General features: G+C 42.6%; 1 pseudogene across 1 annotated transcript; it reads left to right on the top strand.

Moving 5' to 3' along the window:
- The first annotated feature begins 2,244 nt into the window (after positions 1-2,244).
- Positions 2,245-11,742, top strand: LOC309564275 (annotated as a pseudogene). Its single transcript has 3 exons — positions 2,245-2,593; positions 10,916-10,923; positions 11,230-11,742. The product of its transcript is annotated as an uncharacterized misc_RNA (transcript).
- Positions 11,743-19,027: the final 7,285 nt, after the last annotated feature.

Raw genomic sequence — 19,027 nt, 5'->3', positions numbered from 1 at the left:
CTTGTGGGTTTAACTATACATTTTTTTTGTATAATTCTCCTTTAAGGGAGTGACATGTATCCTATGCCTACATACTGTTGCTAATAGGAGTCCCTTGTTCCTATTCTAAAAATGTTGGGAGGTATGTCACGTGTTGATGGTGGATGTGGGATGCCGTGAAACAAATCGTTAACACGATTTTAGTTGAAGTGTGTTGAGATAAAATGGCAGCTGCAGTTGGGATAAAATAAGATTAAAAGAATGTAACCAGCTTCCGAAATTCAAATGTTCTGTATCAAAATGTGGGAACAACAAAATTTATAATGAAGGTATACTGGACAGCCACTGGAATATCTAGTGAATATTTAAAATGAACAGACACACCAAGAACAGTTTTGATAAAAAGCATAAAACAAAACTTTACTAGATAAAAAATCATATGTAAAGTTTATGTCATTTGGTGGGGGGGGGCATGGCCTGGAGCGGCATGTGAGAGGACGCATCACACTGAGCTCATGCTAGTATCTGTAACTACGATCCTTTCCCCGGTCTCCACAGTTGCCTACCGGGTCACCGCCGCATCTCCGCACCTTAGGGCACACGTCGGGACTCTCTTCTCCTCGTGTCCGGGTGATGCTCCGCCGCCAGACCCGCGGGGACACCAAGATGCCTGGGAACCAAGATGGCGCCGCACCCGGCCTCCCGCAGCGTCCTTCCAAAAGCTCGGAGAAGTCTGCCTCCTCCTCAAGTAAGTCCTCTAAACCCCCGAAGCACCCGCCGAAGGAGCCACAGCGTGACATGCGCTTTTATGCCCAAAAATCCCCTGGCTCTGTGGGGAAGGGGAAGGAGAAGGACTCGAGCGCTGCTGCCAGCTCTGCTGACCCTGGGCCGGCCATCCCGGGAGGGATTGAGCCTGGGGATGAGGCCTGTGCTGCTGAGATCCCGGATGGCATGGAGGAGGGAGATGGGGATGAGGATGTGCAGCCCACGCTAGCGGACATACTACGGGCCATAAACCGCTGCAATGCCTCGGTGGACCACCTTAAGAAGCAGTTTGGAGGCCTGACCGAAGCTGTGTCCCCTCTTCGGCAGGACCTCCAGAAGGTCAGGGAGCGCACCACTGCAGTAGAGGGGCGAGTCAGCGACATGGAAGATCAGATTCCCCCCCTGACCAGGGAGTCCAGACAGACTGCAGGTCTGGCCAGAGCCCTGGAGCAGAGGGCTGAGGATGTGGAAAACCGTCTCCGGCGGAACAATGTAAGAATTGTCGGCCTCCCTGAGAAGGTGGAAGGCAGGGACCCCACGGAATTTGTGGAAACATGGCTGAAGGACACTTTTGGCGGGGACGCTTTTTCCTCTCTGTATGCTGTGGAGCGAGCCCATAGAGTTCCCCCCCGACCCCTGAAACCGGGACGCCCGCCGAGAACCATGCTGGCCCGCCTGCTTAATTACCGAGACAAGGAGACCATCCTGAGGCTGGCGCGGGAAAGGCGAGATGTCCAATACAACGGGGTGCGTGTCTCGTTTTATCCGGACTTTTCTGCTGAGGTGCAGAGGAGCAGGGCGAAATTCTTCGCTGTCAAGCAACGACTGCAGAAGCTACAGGCCTCATACGCTATGCTGTACCCGGCGAAGCTTCGTATCATTGCTGGAGGTCAACACCACTTTTTTGAGGATCCGTCCGAAGCTTCGGCCTGGATTGACCACAATGAGCACCTTCTTCGCCCACGTCAGCCACCTCCAAATGATGGTGCGGCTTGAGCCTGGGGCGAGCGCTCTCAGTCCTGTCGTTTTGTGGGGCGGTGACCCCCTAATCCCTTTTAGTGTTATTATCCTGGAGATCTGCTGGGATACGTGATTTTTTCTATGGTTTGTTTTTGGAGCTTCAAGGATCTGTCCATACCGCAGAACTTTGGTTCCCCTGCCTGTTTGCTCTTGTCCCTTCCCCCGCTCCCCCCCCCCCCCTTATTTTTTTCTTTTATGTTTTCACAGCAGCGGACAGTCTGCTTTCTTTCTGATAATGCTGGGACCTGTTGTCCTGGGCGAGGGTGGGGGTGAGGATTTGGGGGTCTTCTCGGGGACACTGACTGCTGCTCTGGTGACTGTGTACCTTGCTCCTGGGAGCTTGTGTACTGGGTCGGGGTCCCCACGGACCGGAGTACTGTTATTTTGTTTATTTTCTACCTGTTGGAGGGTCATGTTGGCCTTCCTGTTTTGGAGTCTGGAGCCTGCTTACACATCCCCCTGGACTGCTGATGGCCGAGCATGCCAGGAGTGCCTCTGCCGCTGCCCCCTGTTTTGGCTACTGTGGCCCCTGTGGGCCTGCCCTATTATGTCTCCTGTTGTTTTGATGTACTGCCACCCACCATGACTGTGGTTCCAATTGTCTCCTGGAACGTCCTTAAGAGGTCTATGGTTTCTGCGGCCCTACGCAGGCATTTTCCAGCCATTTGTTCCTTACAGGAGACGCACCTGGATGCAGACTCGCGATCCTGGCTGCATTATGCCTGGGCGGGCTGGGAATACCATTCCACTCACACCTCGTACTCCCGGGGGGTGATTGTGTTGGTCCATCGGTCCCTCGACTTTCAGGAGCATCACAGCCTAATTGACAGTGAGGGGCGGTTCGTATTTATCCATTGTAGATTGTATGTCATTTGGTGAACTGCAGTCAATAGTAAGGTAGATATTTGGACCACAAGAGAGAACATTCCCATGGGTCAACTGGGCTGTCATAAATACATATCAAAGAGTCCATTAAAAAATACACTATGCCTGCCTTTACTGGGCATCCCAGTCTTAGTCCATAGAGTTCAATATTGAGTTGGCCCACCCTTTGCAGCTTTAACAGCTTCAACTCTTCTGGGAAGGCTGTCCTCAAGGTTTAGGAGTGTGTCTATGGGAATGTTTGGACCAGTCATGTTGGAACAGGAAGGGGCCATCCCCAAACTTTTCCCACAAAGTTAGGAGCATGAAATTGTCAGAAATGTGTTGGTATGCTGACGCCTTAAGAGTTCCCTTCACTGGAATTAAGGGGCCAAGCACAACCCCTGAAAAACAACCCCACACCATAACCCCCCCTCCACCAAATGATTTAAACCAGTGCACAAAGCAAGGTCCTTAATGAATGGAAGAATGGTAAAACACTCCCATAGACACACTTCTTAACCTTGTGGACAGCCTTCCCAGAAGAGTTGAAGCTGTTATAGCTGCAAAGGGTGGGCCAACTCAATACTGAACCCTACGGACTAAGACTGGATTGCCCTTAAAGTTCATGTTGGGTTAAAGGCAGGCGTCCTAATACTTTTGACAATATAGTGTATTTATCTCTGAGTCAAAGAATCCAACACTGGAGGGTTGCCAGTTCCAATAGAGCTAGAAAGTACTCTGTGATTGACTGGGAGGGAAGGGAGCAGTGCTTCTAAGTGTAGTAATTTAAAAACATTTTAATGGTAAAGGTAGAACAACTCACAAGAGTAGGAAGATATGTACTTTTATAGACTAGTAAGTTCCATTGTGCATATTCCGGGGGGGTCTCACTGTCTCTGTGTCCCAGGGTCCGGGTGGCAAGCAGGCGGCTGAGCTACTGGACTTCCCGCAGTGAAAAACTACTGCTAGCTGCTAAGGCCTCTTTCACACAGGTTAGTATTTGTGTTAATATAGTGATTCCAACAAGTGTTTTGCGTGTAATATTCATGCAATGGGTATAATATATGTCATCAATTCACTGTAATATACAGCTATATACGTGGGAGATCACTACATCATAGTAGTGCAATAAGTATACGAAAAATGCAATAAAGCGGAAGTTATAGAAATGATAGGGTCTCTTGTGTTTTGTGCAATGTTGTCTGTGCTTTGTGTGGTCCACTACCACCTCTGTGCTCACAGAACTCTCACCTTGTTTGCGCTTGTATTAAAGCATATATGTAGAGTCCTTCCACTGGTGTGTGTCCTCCTCTGTCCTCCTATGTCCTCTAGGGTGACTGGGGGTCCTCGCTGTGTTTCTCTTAGTACCTCTCCTAATGTGGGAGTTATGTTCCTTATTTATTAAAGATTAAAATTGCGCATACATTGTACTTGCCCATAAAATTGTACACAGTCCTGGAACACGGCTTCCGCCTGCATCACTTCCAGTTTCCTCGTCCACCTCCGTTCATGCCTATAGACAAGGAAACAAGAAGTGACGCAGGCGGAAGCCATATTCCAGCACTGTGTACAATTTTAGGGGCAATTTTACAAGAAAATACAGTGTAAGCGCGAATTTAACCTTTTTACCCATTTTAACTGTTGAATACAGGGGTAGCAGTTTGTACCTGCGAATCTGCTATAAGACTTGCCAGAAGCTTCACATTTTATTTATCTTTTTCAAAAGGTGATTCTCCCTATTTGATGATGGATGATGGCGTTCCGTAAAGGGTTGTCAATAACTTGGTATAATGTTTGCCTGTGATTTAGTAAATTCCACTGAAAATCTGACCTCCAACTCCTCATCAGGGCTCATTTAAACCTGGAATTAGGGCCTCTGATTTTCAAGACACTACCTTCAGTGTTAGTAGCCATAGTATTAATATGTAAATGAGGAGGATGGAGTTTCATTGTGGAGAGAGAGGAGGATGATTCTGGAGAGGGATGAGGATGATGGGGTTACATTGTGGAGAGGGATGAGGATGATGGAGTTACATTGTGGAGAGGGATGAGGATGATTCTGGAGAGGGATGAGGATGATGGGGTTACATTGTGGAGAGGGATGAGGATGATTCTGGAGGGGGATGAGGATGATGGAAATACATTGTGGAGAGGGATGAAGAGGATGGAGTTACATTGTGGAGAGGGATGAGGATGATTATAGAGGGGCATGAGGATGATAGAGTTACATTGTGGAGAGGGATGAGGATGAATCTGGAGGGGGATGAGAAGGATGAAGTTACATTGTGGGGAGGGATAAGGATGATTCTGGAGAGGGATGAAGATGATTGAGTTACATTGTGCAGAGGGGTGAGGATGATTCTGGAGAGGGGTTAGGATGATGGAGTTACATTGGGGAGAGGGATGAGGATGATTCTGGAGGGGGGTGAGGATGATGGAAATACATTGTGGAGAGGGATGAGGATGATTCTGGAGTTACATTGTGGAGAGGGATGAGGATGATTATAGAGGGGCATGAGGATGATAGAGTTACATTGTGGAGAGGGATGAGGATGATTCTGGAGGGGGATGAGGAGGATGAAGTTACATTGTGGGAGGGATAAGGATGATTCTGGAGAGGGGTTAGGATGATGGAGTTACATTGTGGAGAGGGATGAGGATGATTCTGGAGGGGGGTGAGGATGATGGAGTTACATTGTGTAGAGGGATTAAGATGATTCTGGATGGGGATGAGGATGATGGAGTTACATTGTGGAGAGGCATGAGGATGATTCTGGAGAGGGTCGAGGAGTAAAGAGTTACATTGTAGAGAGGGATGAGGATGATTCTGGATGGGGATGGGGTTGATTCTGGAGGGGGATTAGGGTGATGGAGTTACATTGTGGAGAGGGATTAGGATGATTCTGGATGGGGATGAGGATGATGGAGTTACATTGTGGAGAGGGATGAGGATGATTCTGGAAAGGGTCGAGGAGGATGGAGTTACATTGTAAGGAGTGATGGGGATGAGGATAATTCTGGAGGGGGATGAGGATGATGGAGTTACATGGTGGAGAGGGATGATGATGATTCTGGAAAGGGATAAGGATGATGGAGTTACATTGCGGAGAGGGATGAGGATGATTCTGGAGGGGGTTGCCAATGATGGAGTTACATTGTGGAGAGGGATAAGGATGATTCTGGAGAGGGATGAGGATGATGGAGTTACATTGTGGAAAGGGATGAGGATGATTCCAGAGGGGGTTGAGGATAAATCTGGAGAGGGATGAGGATGAGGGAGTTACATTGTGGAAAGGGATGAGGATGATTCCAGAGGGGGTTGAGGATAAATCTGGAGAGGGATGAGGATGATGGAGTTACTTTGTGGAGAGGGATGAGGATGATTCTGGAGAGGGATGTGGATGATGGGGTTACAATGTGGAGAAGAATGAGGATGATTCTGGAGGGGGTTGAGGATGAATCTGGAGAGGGATGAGGATGATGGAGTTACATTGTGGAGAGGGATGAGGATGATTCTGGAGAGGGATGTGGATGATGGGGTTACAATGTGGAGAGGGATGAGGATGATTCTGGAGGGGGTTGAGGATGAATCTGGAGAGGGATGAGGATGATGGAGTTACCTTGTACCTTGAAGTTACCTTGTGTAAAAAAAAGTCGGTCTTATGCTGCCCATACACATACAGAATCTTGGCCGTTTGCAGACTGAGCGATTATTCGTCGTTCGAAAGCGAATTGCCAACTAACTGATAGAATAAACTTGTTTATATGATCGTTTCCACGTTGGTAGTGATCGTTCGATAACAATAAAATCATATAAGCCAGAATATTCTTTTTGCTTCGATTATAACATACACGTATAAACTTTAGTTGAAACAGTATAAGTTTTCTCTTTAAATCCATCGACATTAGTCAGTCCTATGGTCGATATCGTCTGTAAATTTGGGTTCACTAACGGCACGAATGTCGAATGATCTATCCGAAAATGACCAATTTCGGCCGAAATTCTGTGCTTGTATGGCCAGCATTACTGTCTTTTTTTTGGGGAGTTCAGAATTCCCTGCCTAGAGGATCCTGAGTTGTAAATCCAGCTCTTGGTGAATGAGAGGAAAGGTGACTACATGCACCACTGCAGTTGTGTCCCATGTACAGCCAAGCGGGCACACCAACAAAACAATAAACAGACAATAACATTTGGCAAATAATTCAACCCAAAGACCTGCAGTACCTTCAAACCAAAGGGAGAAAAAAATGCACATGGACCATGTTGCTAATCCCTAAATGATAAAAAAGGCACAACACAACTGTACATGACCACACTATACTGACCTAAAGTTCCCCTAAATTCCGCGACAAAGAGGGGAATATTATTATTATGGCATAGTAGTACAGCTGCCTGACTGTGTGAAGGAAATAGGAAGGACCGGAGACCAGGGGTGCCAGTAGTGTAAGGTAAACAGCTCTAGGAAGGGAGACCAGGGGTGCCAGTAGTGTAAGGTAAACAGCTCTATGAACAAACAACTTATAGAAAGGCTGGGATACCATATACTATAGTTCTTCAGCACTTTGTCATTTACGGACATCCACAAAGGATCTCCATCTGTGTTGAATTTTGAAGTGAAAATCAAGGAAAAGGAGAACAATGCTGTCTCCAAGAATGGGGTTTTTCTTTTTCCTGGATGGTGCTGGGTTTCTATAGTTAAAAAACAGACAAAGTAATTTACTGACTCTAGGATTTGGGCAGGCTGTCAGAAACTTATGAGCCACTTCAAGCATGTACAGTATGTGCAAGAAACCTCAGTCACAGACAGGAGCTCAGGGAAGAAACCCTCTGTGAAAATCACAGGATCCTAGCCTTTGGCTCCCCCAGCAGGCCCTGGATTCCAACACCGTTGTGCCACAGCCCACTTTTGGCATCCTATGCATGGGCAGCAAGGATTTTCCCCTGCTGTTGTTGGGTGAGATAGAGGCCCCCTAGGAACTCACAGTGTCTTCCATAGTGGAGATCTGCAAATCTGCCTTCGTAAAAGGGGGATATGATCTACATGTATAAACATGTATAAATACTTAGGTGGCCCAAATAGTGAACTTGGTGTTGAGTTATTGACTTTAAAGCGGAGTTCCGGGCACAGAAGTCATTTTTCACTGAACATACCCCCGGGACAGTCAGGGCTAGCACATTCCACAATGGCTAGCCTCTGATCTGTCCCGGTTCGCACTTACCTTTTAGAAGAAATACTTACTTATAAAATTTCTTCCACAGCGTTTCCATCTCTCTTGTGGGCAGCTGAAGCCGGCGCGGTCCTCTTCTGTGTCTTCTTCCGCGTCTTCTTGTCCCAGAATGTGCCTGCACCGGCCCCTTTCGTCACTTCCGGTGCGGCGCCGCATTTCTCCACAGCTTCTGGGCATGCCCAGAAGCTGTTTAGCAGGGGAATGCGGCGTCGCCCGGAAGTGACGAGCGGGGCCGGTGCCGTCGCATTGATTCCTGGGAGCGATGACGTTCAGCTCCCAGGAATCAGTGCAAGCCAGGAAGTGACGGGTGAGCCGCGGCGCTGAGGGAGGAAGCGAAGACTAGGTGAGTATCTTCGATCTTCAATTACAAGGTGAGTGAATAAAAAAAAAAATCTAACTATCCAATTCTGTTTCAGGTGAAGGGGAAGAAGCGGACGGGCACAAAAAAAAATATCGATTTTGTGCCCGGAACTCCGCTTTAAGGTCATCACAGAGGACAATGGGCCACTCTTTACGTCTAAAGAAAAAAAGACAATTAATCTTCAAATATAGAAAGGTTTCTTCACATTAAGAGCTGTGAAAATGTGGAACAGACTCCCTCAAGAGCTGGTTCTGGCCAGCTCAGTAGATTGGCCTGGATTCTTTCCTAAATGTACATAATATAACTGGATACTAACATTTATAAGTAAAGTTGATCCGTGGAATATCGGATTGCCTCTCAGGGAGATCAGGAAGGAATTTGTCCCTTGCTGGAAAAAATGGATCACGCTTTGCTGGGGTTTTTCTCCTTCCTCTGGATCAACTGTGAGTATAGGTAAATTTTAGCACTGTGCACTTTTTGAGCAGTGAAGTGTTTGCAGCAGCCTAAAAATCAGGTTAGGGGGGTAGCTCGCAGGACTCTACTTAACTGTGAGTATAGGATTGTGTATATAGGATTGTGTGACATATATAATATCTCACAAAAGTGAGTAAACCCCTCATATTTTTGTAAATATTTTATTATATCTTTTCATGTGACAACACTGAAGAAATAACACTTTGCTACAATGTAAAGTAGTGAGTGTACAGCTTGTATAACAGTGTAAATTTACTGTCCCCTCAAAATAACTCAACACACAGCCAGTAATGTCTAAACTGCTGGCAACAAAAGTGCCCCTAAGTACAAATGTCCAAATTGGGCCCAAAGTGTCAATATTTTGTGTGGCCATTATTTCCCAGCACTGCCTTAACTCTCTTGGGCATGGAGAATGGAGCTGATGGATGTTAGAAACCTAGAGCTCCTCCACCTTTCATTTTGTGATGCCCACAGATGTTCAATAGGGTTTAGGTCTGGAGACATGCTTGGCCAGTCCATCATCTTTACCCTCAGCTTCTTTAGCAAGGCAGTGGTCGCCTTGGAGGTGTGTTTTGGTTCGTTATCATGTTGAAATACTGCCCTGCGGCCCGGTCTCCAAAGGGAGGGGATCATGCTCTGCTTCAGTATGTCACAGTACATGTTGGCATTCATGGTTCCCTCAATGAACTGTAGCTCCCCAGTGTTGGCAGCACTCATGCAGCCCCAGACCACGACACTCCCACCACCATGCATGACTGTAGGCAAGACACGCTTGTCTTTGCACTCCTCACCTGGTTGCAGCCACACACTCTTGACACCATCTGAATCAAATAAGTTTCTCTTGGTCTCATCAGGCCACAGGCCATGGTTCCAGTAATCCATGTCCTTAGTCTGCTTGTCTTCAGCAAACTGTTTGCGGGCTTTCTAGTGTTATATCTTGAGAAGAGGCTTGCTTCTTGGACAACAGCCACGCAGACCAATTCCATGCAGTGTGCGGCGTATGGTCTGAGCACTGACAGGCTGACCCCCCACACCTTCAACCTCTTCAGCAAATACGTCTATTTCCTAAAGACAACTTCTTTGGTCGACCATGGCGAGGCCTGTTCTGAGTAAAACCTGTCCTGTTAAACCGCTGTATGGTCTTGGCCACTGTGCTGCAGCTCGGTTTCAGGGTCCTGGCAATCTTCTTATAGCCTAGGCCTTTATGTAGAGCAACAATTCTTTTTTTCAGATCATCATAGAGTTCTTTTGCCATGAGGTGCCATGTTGAACTTCCAGTAACCAGTATGAGAAAGTTAGAGCAATAACACCAAATTTAACACACTTGCTCCCCATTCACACCTGAGACCTTGTAACACTAATGAGTCACATGACACCAGGGAGGGAAGATGGCTAATTGGGCCCAATTTTGACATTTTCATTTAGGGGTGTACTCACTTTTATTGCCAGCAGTTTAGACATTAATGGCTGTGTAACAACAGAGGTATATCATAAATGGAGATAAAATCAAAAGACAGCTCCGCCTTAAACGGCACACTAGCAGCGCTAATAATTCATGCACAACCACATAAATATATAGAGTCTCTGCTATGAGTGAAAAAATAGTGAAAAGTTAATGCACACTGTCCAGGGAGTAATATATAAAAGGGTGACACTCCAAAGATGCAGATCATCCCTCGTAGTGCATTCAAAACACAGAGCAAAAAAGGAGCCTCCACCTCACCGCTGTGCACGCCTTATGGTTATAAGCTCACCAAAGGGCAATCCATGTAAGCCAAATAAAGCTGTCACAGACTAGGAACCAGTAAATCATCAGATCCCCTTTAGACTCTGGATGGAAGATATTCCTTACTGCAAGTACACCCAATATACTTCCGAAGCCTGGTAATTACTGGATGGGATACTCTCCTCACATTAGGCCAGTCAGCATACCATAGTGCATGAAAAGTAATAAAGTCACATAGCGTGATACTGCATATTTTCAACTTTATTCACCCAAGCAGACAAACCCCTTCAGTAATGCACTTACATCAATCATATACATACAAGCGTAGATTAGGAAAGGTAAAACCTGTGTCCCGAAACCATTCCCCACTGTAAGAGCTCGCCACTCGGTACCTAGGCGGCCAACCTTTTATGATACACCTCTGTTGTTAGATTTTATCTTTTTAATAGCAGCAGCTTTTACACTGTTTATTTTATAAATTGAGATTTTTCTTTTAGAGCGCCGGGTGAGCGGGTTTCTTTTATTTCTCCTGCTCCCATTTCTTTGTATTAATGGCTATGTGTCGATTTATTTTGAGGGGACAGCAAAGTTACACTGTTATACAAACTGTACACCCACTACTTTACATTGTAGCAAAGTGTCATTTTGTTCAGTGTTGTCACATGAAAAGATATAATAAAATATTTACAAAAATGTGAGGGGTGTACTCATTTTTGCGAGACACTGTATATGTAAAGAGCTGCGTAAATTGACGGTGCTATATAAGTACTTGAAATAAAATAATATGTTCTTTGCGTCCTTATCATTTCAGGCAATCAAAACAAGATTTGCAGAGGTGCTGAAAAGTGAGGATGCTGTCTTGGCTGCTGTGACCCTGCCCAAGTTCAAACTACGCTGGCTTCGGACACAGGTCAGGAAGGACAAGGCCAAGGCAAGTCTGCTGGCGGAGTGCCGGAAACTTGTCCTAGATCAAGACCAGCAAGCAGGAACCACTACCAGCACATCAACACACTGCCTTAGCAGAGACTCAGCCATAGAGGATGAGTTATTTTCCTTTGAGTAAGAGGATGACACCTGTTCTACCGCTGAAAGTCAAGTCACAGGTTATTTCAAATCAGGAGCATAAGAGATAGACTCTCTAAATGGATTTGCACTGATAAAGAAAATTTCACTCAGATATAATGCAGCCACTCCGTCCAGTGCCCCAGTGGGGAGACTCTTTAGTCTAGGGAAACTTGTCTTCACTCCAAAGAGGAATAGGCTCTCTGACCAGAAGTTTGAGAAGCTTCTGGTTTTGGGATACAACCACTGGTTTAATACTTAGGATGGATAGCTTGGATGGATGGGGAGAATGGAAGGATGCTATGGTGGATGAATGGATGGATGTGTGTTAGAAAGGAGTGTATAGATTGATTGATGAATAAATGAATGAATTAATGAATGAATGAATGAATGAATGAAGGAATGAATGAATGTTTAGTAGCTAAAGTTGGATTTATGTGGCAAATAATGACACTGATTTGAATAGAGGCCGAGGGGATTACAACAGTGTTCTTTTTTTTTTTTCATTTTTTCATTAAACAATAATAATAAAAATATACACTCTTTGTAGTGCAAATTAAAAATATGAAACTGATATGTGTAAACAGGTAATAACAATTTTCATTACCTGATTACATAGATCAGTTTCATATTTTTAATTTGCACTACAGAGAGTGTATATTTTTATTATTATTGTTTATTTTTGGTACATTGTTTAGTATTATAAAATACTTCAAGTAGGCTGCAGTATGTCTACCAGTTGTGAAGTTGTGTGACATATTTATATTTTTATTTTGCACAACAAAGAGTGTATTTATATATTTTTTTATTTACTTATTTTTGGTACAGTTCTTACGAAGCATAATTTTTTTTCTTAGACTTGTTTGTTGGCCAGTTGTGGTCTGTGCAATGAATATTAAAAGTTCTAAACCATCTATTGTGTTTTATTGTTCCACTATAGTAATGATCATATTTAAAATAATATATTTGATAGGTGTCTCATTGTCCCACAGCAACATTAAAATAGTGTAGATTCGTGTATAATGTTTCATAAAAATAATTGCTTCTATTGAGTGTCCATTTCATTTATTTAACATATTTATTATTGGGGGATCAAAGTTATTTGACATATTTGATTTTTTATTTATATTTTTTAAAGGAATGCAATAGTTACTTTCCCTGGTAATTAGTTACTAACTAAGTTACTCTTTGTGAGAAGTAACTAGTAACTATAACTAATTATTTTTTTAAGTAACGTGCCCAACACTGGATACTGTGTATATATACAGTATATATATATATATATATATATATATACAGTGCCTTGCGAAAGTATTTGGCCCCCTTGAACTTTTCGACCTTTTGCCACATTTCAGGCTTCAAACATAAAGATATAAAACTGTAATTTTTTGTGAAGAATCAACAACAAGTGGGACACAATCATGAAGTGGAACGAAATTTATTGGATATTTCAAACTTTTTCTACAAATAAAAAACTGAAAAATTGGGCGTGCAAAATTATTCAGCCCCATTAAGTTCATACTTTGTAGCACCACCTTTTGCTGCGATTACAGCTGTAAGTCGCTTGGGGTATGTCTCTATCAGTTTTGCACATCGAGAGACTGAAATTTTTGCCCATTCCTCCTTGCAAAACAGCTCGAGCTCAGTGAGGTTGGATGGAGAGCGTTTGTGAACAGCAGTTTTCAGTTCTTTCCACAGATTCTCGATTGGATTCAGGTCTGGACTTTGACTTGGCAATTCTAACACCTGGATATGTTTATTTGTGAACCATTCCATTGTAGATTTTGCTTTATGTTTTGGATCATTGTCTTGTTGGAAGACAAATCTCCGTCCCAGTTTCAGGTCTTTTGCAGACTCCATCAGGTTTTCTTCCAGAATGGTCCTGTATTTGGCTCCATCCATCTTCCCATCAATTTTAACCATCTTCCCCGTCCCTGCTGAAGAAAAGCAGGCCCAAACCATGATGCTGCCACCACCATGTTTGACAGTGGGGATGGTGTGTTCAGGGTGATGAGCTGTGTTGCTTTTACGCCAAACATAACGTTTTGCATTGTTGCCAAAAAGTTCAATTTTGGTTTCAACTGACCAGAGCACCTTCTTCCACATGTTTGGTGTGTCTCCCAGGTGGCTTGTGGCAAACTTTAAACAACACTTTTTATGGATATCTTTAAGAAATGGCTTTGTTCTTGCCACTCTTCCATAAAGGCCAGATTTGTGCAGTATATGACTGATTGTTGTCCTATGGACAGAGTCTCCCACCTCAGCTTTAGATCTCTGCAGTTCATCCAGAGTGATCATGGGCCTCTTAGCTGCATCTCTGATCAGTCTTTTCCTTGTATGAGCTGAAAGTTTAGAGGGACGGCCAGGTCTTCGTAGATTTGCAGTGGTCTGATACTCCTTCCATTTCAATATTATCGCTTGCACAGTGCTCCTTGGGATGTTTAAAGCTTGGGAAATCTTTTTGTATCCAAATCCGGCTTTAAACTTCTCCACAACAGTATCTCGGACCTGCCTGGTGTATTCATTGTTCTTCATGATGCTCTCAGCGCTTTAAACAGACCTCTGAGACTATCACAGTGCAGGTGCATTTATACGGAGACTTGATTACACACAGGTGGATTCTATTTATCATCATTAGTCATTTAGGTCAACATTGGATCATTCAGAGATCCTCACTGAACTTCTGGAGAGAGTTTGCTGCACTGAAAGTAAAGGGGCTGAATAATTTTGCACGCCCAATTTTTCAGTTTTTTATTTGTTAACAAATTTTGAAATATCCAATAAATTTCGTTCCACTTCATGATTGTGTCCCACTTGTTGTTGATTCTTCACAAAAAATGACATTTTTATATCTTTATGTTTGAAGCCTGAAATGTGGCAAAAGGTTGCAAAGTTCAATGGGGCCGAATACTTTCGCAAGGCACTGTATACTGTATATATATATATATATATATATATATATAGTTTAAAAAGTTTTTTTTCCCAAAATGTGTACAAGTGTGAGTTATGTGGTGCAACGAGCGGACTCATTATGGTGATAGTGGGTCAGTTAGCAAACGACCCACCTGAAAGTGTGTCAGTTCTTGAGTGTGATAGAGGCCGTGTTACCTGAGGTGTACCAGGCAAATTAACAACGTAAACTCAGGCCTTAGTTACCTGAAAACGTGTCAGGTAAGAGTGTTGTGATATGCCGTAAATGTATGACGCATCATATGTGTTAACGGATGGGGAGACTTGCCACCAAACAAGTAATTTAAAGAACGAACATCTCAATCTGTGGCAATCTCAATCAATGGCACCTCAATCCGTAGTTACCTGTAAACGTGACGGGTGACAACTGTAGTGGTGTAACACTTTAAACTACAGTATAAATTATGTACAAACAAAAATTGACGTGTATGTCATAAGAGGCAAAAGTTTGAATATATTATGTGTGACTATAAAGGTTGAGGAAATACCCACCTGTATTGCCTGCACCGAAACTCGGACTTATAAGTCCTGTGGATATGAAGAAACAAGAACTATGGAAGAGACTAATAAACCAGACAGAATATGCAGACATAGCCAAAAAGTAAGAGGTAAGTGTGATACAGATGTGTAAATCTGATGTATGAATATCGTAAGTAACGAAAAAATGAAATTGTGCATAAAAATGAAATTGTGCATAAATATTGACCTAGTCGTAATTTGATAAGCACTTAGTAAAGAGTTCAGGGAGGTTAAAGCTAGAGAAGTAAAGGAAGTAATGGTGATTGTGTTAGGCTAAACAATACTATGTGTAGCACATTCGAAAAGGACAATACTTTCATCACATAACGATGCTGAAACAAAGCCAGTGAAAACAAGTGTACCGAGAATGAAGCATTTTTTTTTTTTTCAAAAAGTGTACAAGTGTGAGTTATTTGGTGCAACGAGTGTACTCAGTGTAGTAGTGTGGTGTCATAAGCAACAGGATAAATGATGCATGTACAACAAAATTGATGTGTATGTGATAAAAACCAAACGTTTTCAATATATTATAATGTGTGACTATAAAGGTTGTGGAAATACACACCTGTATTGATTGCACCAAAACTCGGACGTGTAAGTCCTGCGGATATGTAGGAACAAGAGCTATGGGTAATAAGAAACAATAGAAAACCACCGTCCGGTCAATATGTTACCTTGGCCCTGGGTTAAGTAACAAAATCTACCCACAGTGCAAGTGTTTAATCAACCAGACAATATATGTGAAGTATGACCATTGTACAGTTTAAGCAAGAGTATTTGTAACACCGCTGGATATTTAAAAAACAGTACCTTAAATATGTCACAAGGTATATATTGTATGTACTGAGGAACATATCAAATGGAACTGATAACATGGCGGCCACGGATATAACCAAAATGTAAGAGATAAGTGAGATGCACATGCGTAAATTTGATGTTTGAACATCGTAAGTAACGAAAAAAGAAATCGTATGAAAATATTGACGCGTTTCGTAATTTGATAAATGCTTAGTAAAGAGTTCAGGGAGGTTGAATCTAGAAAGTAAAGGAAGTAATGGTGATTTTGTTAGGCTTAACAATACTATGTGTAGAACATTAAAATTGTATAAATGGATAGCATGAAAAGGCTGATGAGAAGAAATCCTTTTGCAAAAAGCACAATATTTTCGTACCATACCGATGCTGAAACGAAACCAGTGAAATGCAAGTGTACCAGGAATAAGGCAAACCGATAGCAGTAACCTGCGAAAAATCGTGGCAAAACCAGTGCCCAATTCGGGGAAAATTTACATTTTTTGTAGATGAGTCGTGCAGACTACCGTAGCAAAGGAAGCCTCATGGCAGTGTCGGCGTCCTGATGTCCGGAACCCGGAAGCGGAACCAGCAACGTGAAAGGTAACGTTGGCGAGATGAGAGGGTTGAGTGCAGGTATTTGTGGACAGTCAGCCTTCCTATATATATATATATATATATATATATATATATATATATATATATATATATATATACACAGTATCGCACAAAAGTTAGTACACGCCTCACATTTTTGTAAATATTTTATTATACCTTTTCATGAAACAACACTGAAGAAAAGACGCTTTGCTACAATGTAAGGTAGTGAGTGTACAGCTTGTATAGCAGTGTAAAATTGCTGACCCCTCAAAATAACTCAACACACAGCCATTAATGTCTTAACTGCTGGCACTAGTACATTTCTGTATATAGGCTTAGTATAGGTTAGGGCTGTGAAGTTATGCAATACAGCGATGCTTGACCTTTACAAGAAAAGTTAAGATTTGCAGAGAATAGCTGCATATATCTCTGGATGTCTAGCTGCACATCAGGAAGAAGTCAGAGGATCTCCCCATTAAAGCCACTGAGAAATCCTTATATCCTTAGTGTGCACCACCCTTGCGTACTATAGACACGTAGATGGTAAACAGACATTTTCGGGATATACTTTCAGTATGACATTCTTTTTCAGTAAGGTAATGGAAATATGTATCTCTACCCTAAATAGAGTCTGTCAAGAACTTTACATTTTGCTGTATTATAATCAGAGATGTATAGTAACGAAGTAGAACTACTTAAGTACTGTACTTAAGTACCGAAATGCGGTATCTGTACTTTCCTAGAGTAGAATTTTTTTCTCCTACTTCTACTTTTACTTCACTACATTTTTTTGATGATTTCGATACTTCTACTCAAGTATTTTTTTTTTGTGCTGCATAGTTACTCGTTACTTTTTAAAAAATTACCACTGCCAGAACAGTAGATGGCAGGTTGCATAAAGCTCAAAAAAATGTGTATAATGTCATTTGTAAATCAGCACATACGAAAATAAAGGCTGTGTATAATAAAAGCTGCTATACCAAATCTTTCCAATAAAAAGAAAATATGAAACAAACAAATAAATGGTGCTACAGCGCTTAAAGTGCATCAAGAAACTACTAACAAACACAGGTTAATCATTTGAATAAATCATTTGAAATAATAAAAACAATATGATGTTCAAACTTTTGACTTATTTCTTTAATAACTACATAACACAGTACTTGTACTTCTACTTTCAGTACTTGAGTAGAATTTTTTTTTTCAAAACTACTGGTACTTTTTACTTTTAGTACTTAAGTAGCAAATTTTTTGAAAAAACTACTTGCAATACTTAAGTAAAAAAAATGTTGAATACTTTAGTACTTCTACTTAAGTAACTTTTTCTGCGAGCACTTCCACTTCTACTCAAGTAATTTTTTGATCGAGCACTTGTACTTTTACTCAAGTAGAAATTTTGAGTACTTTATACAAGTCTGATTATAATAAATACACTATATTGTCAAAAGTATTGGAACACCTGCCTTTACACACACATGAACTTTAATGGCATCCCAGTCTTAGTCCGTAGGGTTCAATTTTGAGTCCATATCATTTGGTTTGAGGGGGGATTATGGTCTGGGTTTTTTTTTTCCGGGGTTGGGCTTAGCCCCTTAGTTTCAGTGAAGGGAACTCTTAAGGCATCAGCATACCAAGACATTTTGGACAATTGCATGCTCCCAACCTTTTAGGAACAGTTTGGGGATGGCCCCTTCATGTTCCAACATGACTGCACACCAGTGCACAAAGCAAGGTCCATAAAGACATGTATGAGCAAGTTTGGTGTGGAGGAACTTGATTGGCCTGCACAGAGTCCTGACCTCAACCTGATAGAACAGCAGGGACTGCGAGCCAGGCCTTCTCGTCCACATCAGTGTCTGACCTCATAAATGCACTTCTGGAAGAATGGTCATACATTGCCATAGACACACTCCTAAACCTTGTGGACAGCCTGCCCAGAAGAGTTGAAGCTGTTATAGCTGCAAAGGGTGGGCCAACTCAATATTGAACCATGCCATTAATACCATTGGATGCCGTTAAAGTTCTTGTGCGTGTAAAGGCAGTTGTCCTAATACTTTCTGTAATATACCGTAGTGTTTATTAAATCACATCATGTTTGTAGTCTGGATATCTTGTGATGTGACTTTGTAAATGATAAAATGTTTATCTCTCAAACAGGTTTAGAGGTCAGAGTAACTCAAGGGCATTCATTTGTTATCTAACATCCTCGCCTCTTCCAGTCAGTATGCCTGGTGATTTCAGCTTTCTGTTTATTTATAAAACTCAGTTTAGCACGATTACCTCTACCTGGAAATGTGTCATACTCCAGTGTATTTTACATGATGTAACCCATGCAACTCTGAGCTCATTTATACAGGTGGCAGCCTCTGCAACATCTCTGAAAAGCAATGCAGCGTGGCTTGCTTTTTCACAGGTTGTTTGAAAGGCAATTCTTCTGCCTCTTGGATGTCCTTTTTTTTTTCAATCCCAATAATAATTTTACATTAGACTATCATGCGGCACTCACGATAGCTGTGTTTGGCATGCGGTTGCAAGATGGTCCCATTGACATCAATGGGCAAGCCTAAAACTTGCTGCACAGCAAAGTGAGGCATCACAGGCGCGACAATGTAAACTGACCAGTGCGGTCACTATGTACTGTTGTAGGTGAGTGGTCAGGGGGCAGT

This window comes from Pelophylax lessonae (genome assembly GCF_965119305.1).
Source record: "Pelophylax lessonae genome assembly, chromosome: 9".
Taxonomy (NCBI): Eukaryota; Metazoa; Chordata; class Amphibia; order Anura; family Ranidae; genus Pelophylax; species Pelophylax lessonae.
Note: the sequence above shows the minus strand (reverse complement) of the source record. Positions and strands in the feature narration are given on the sequence as shown.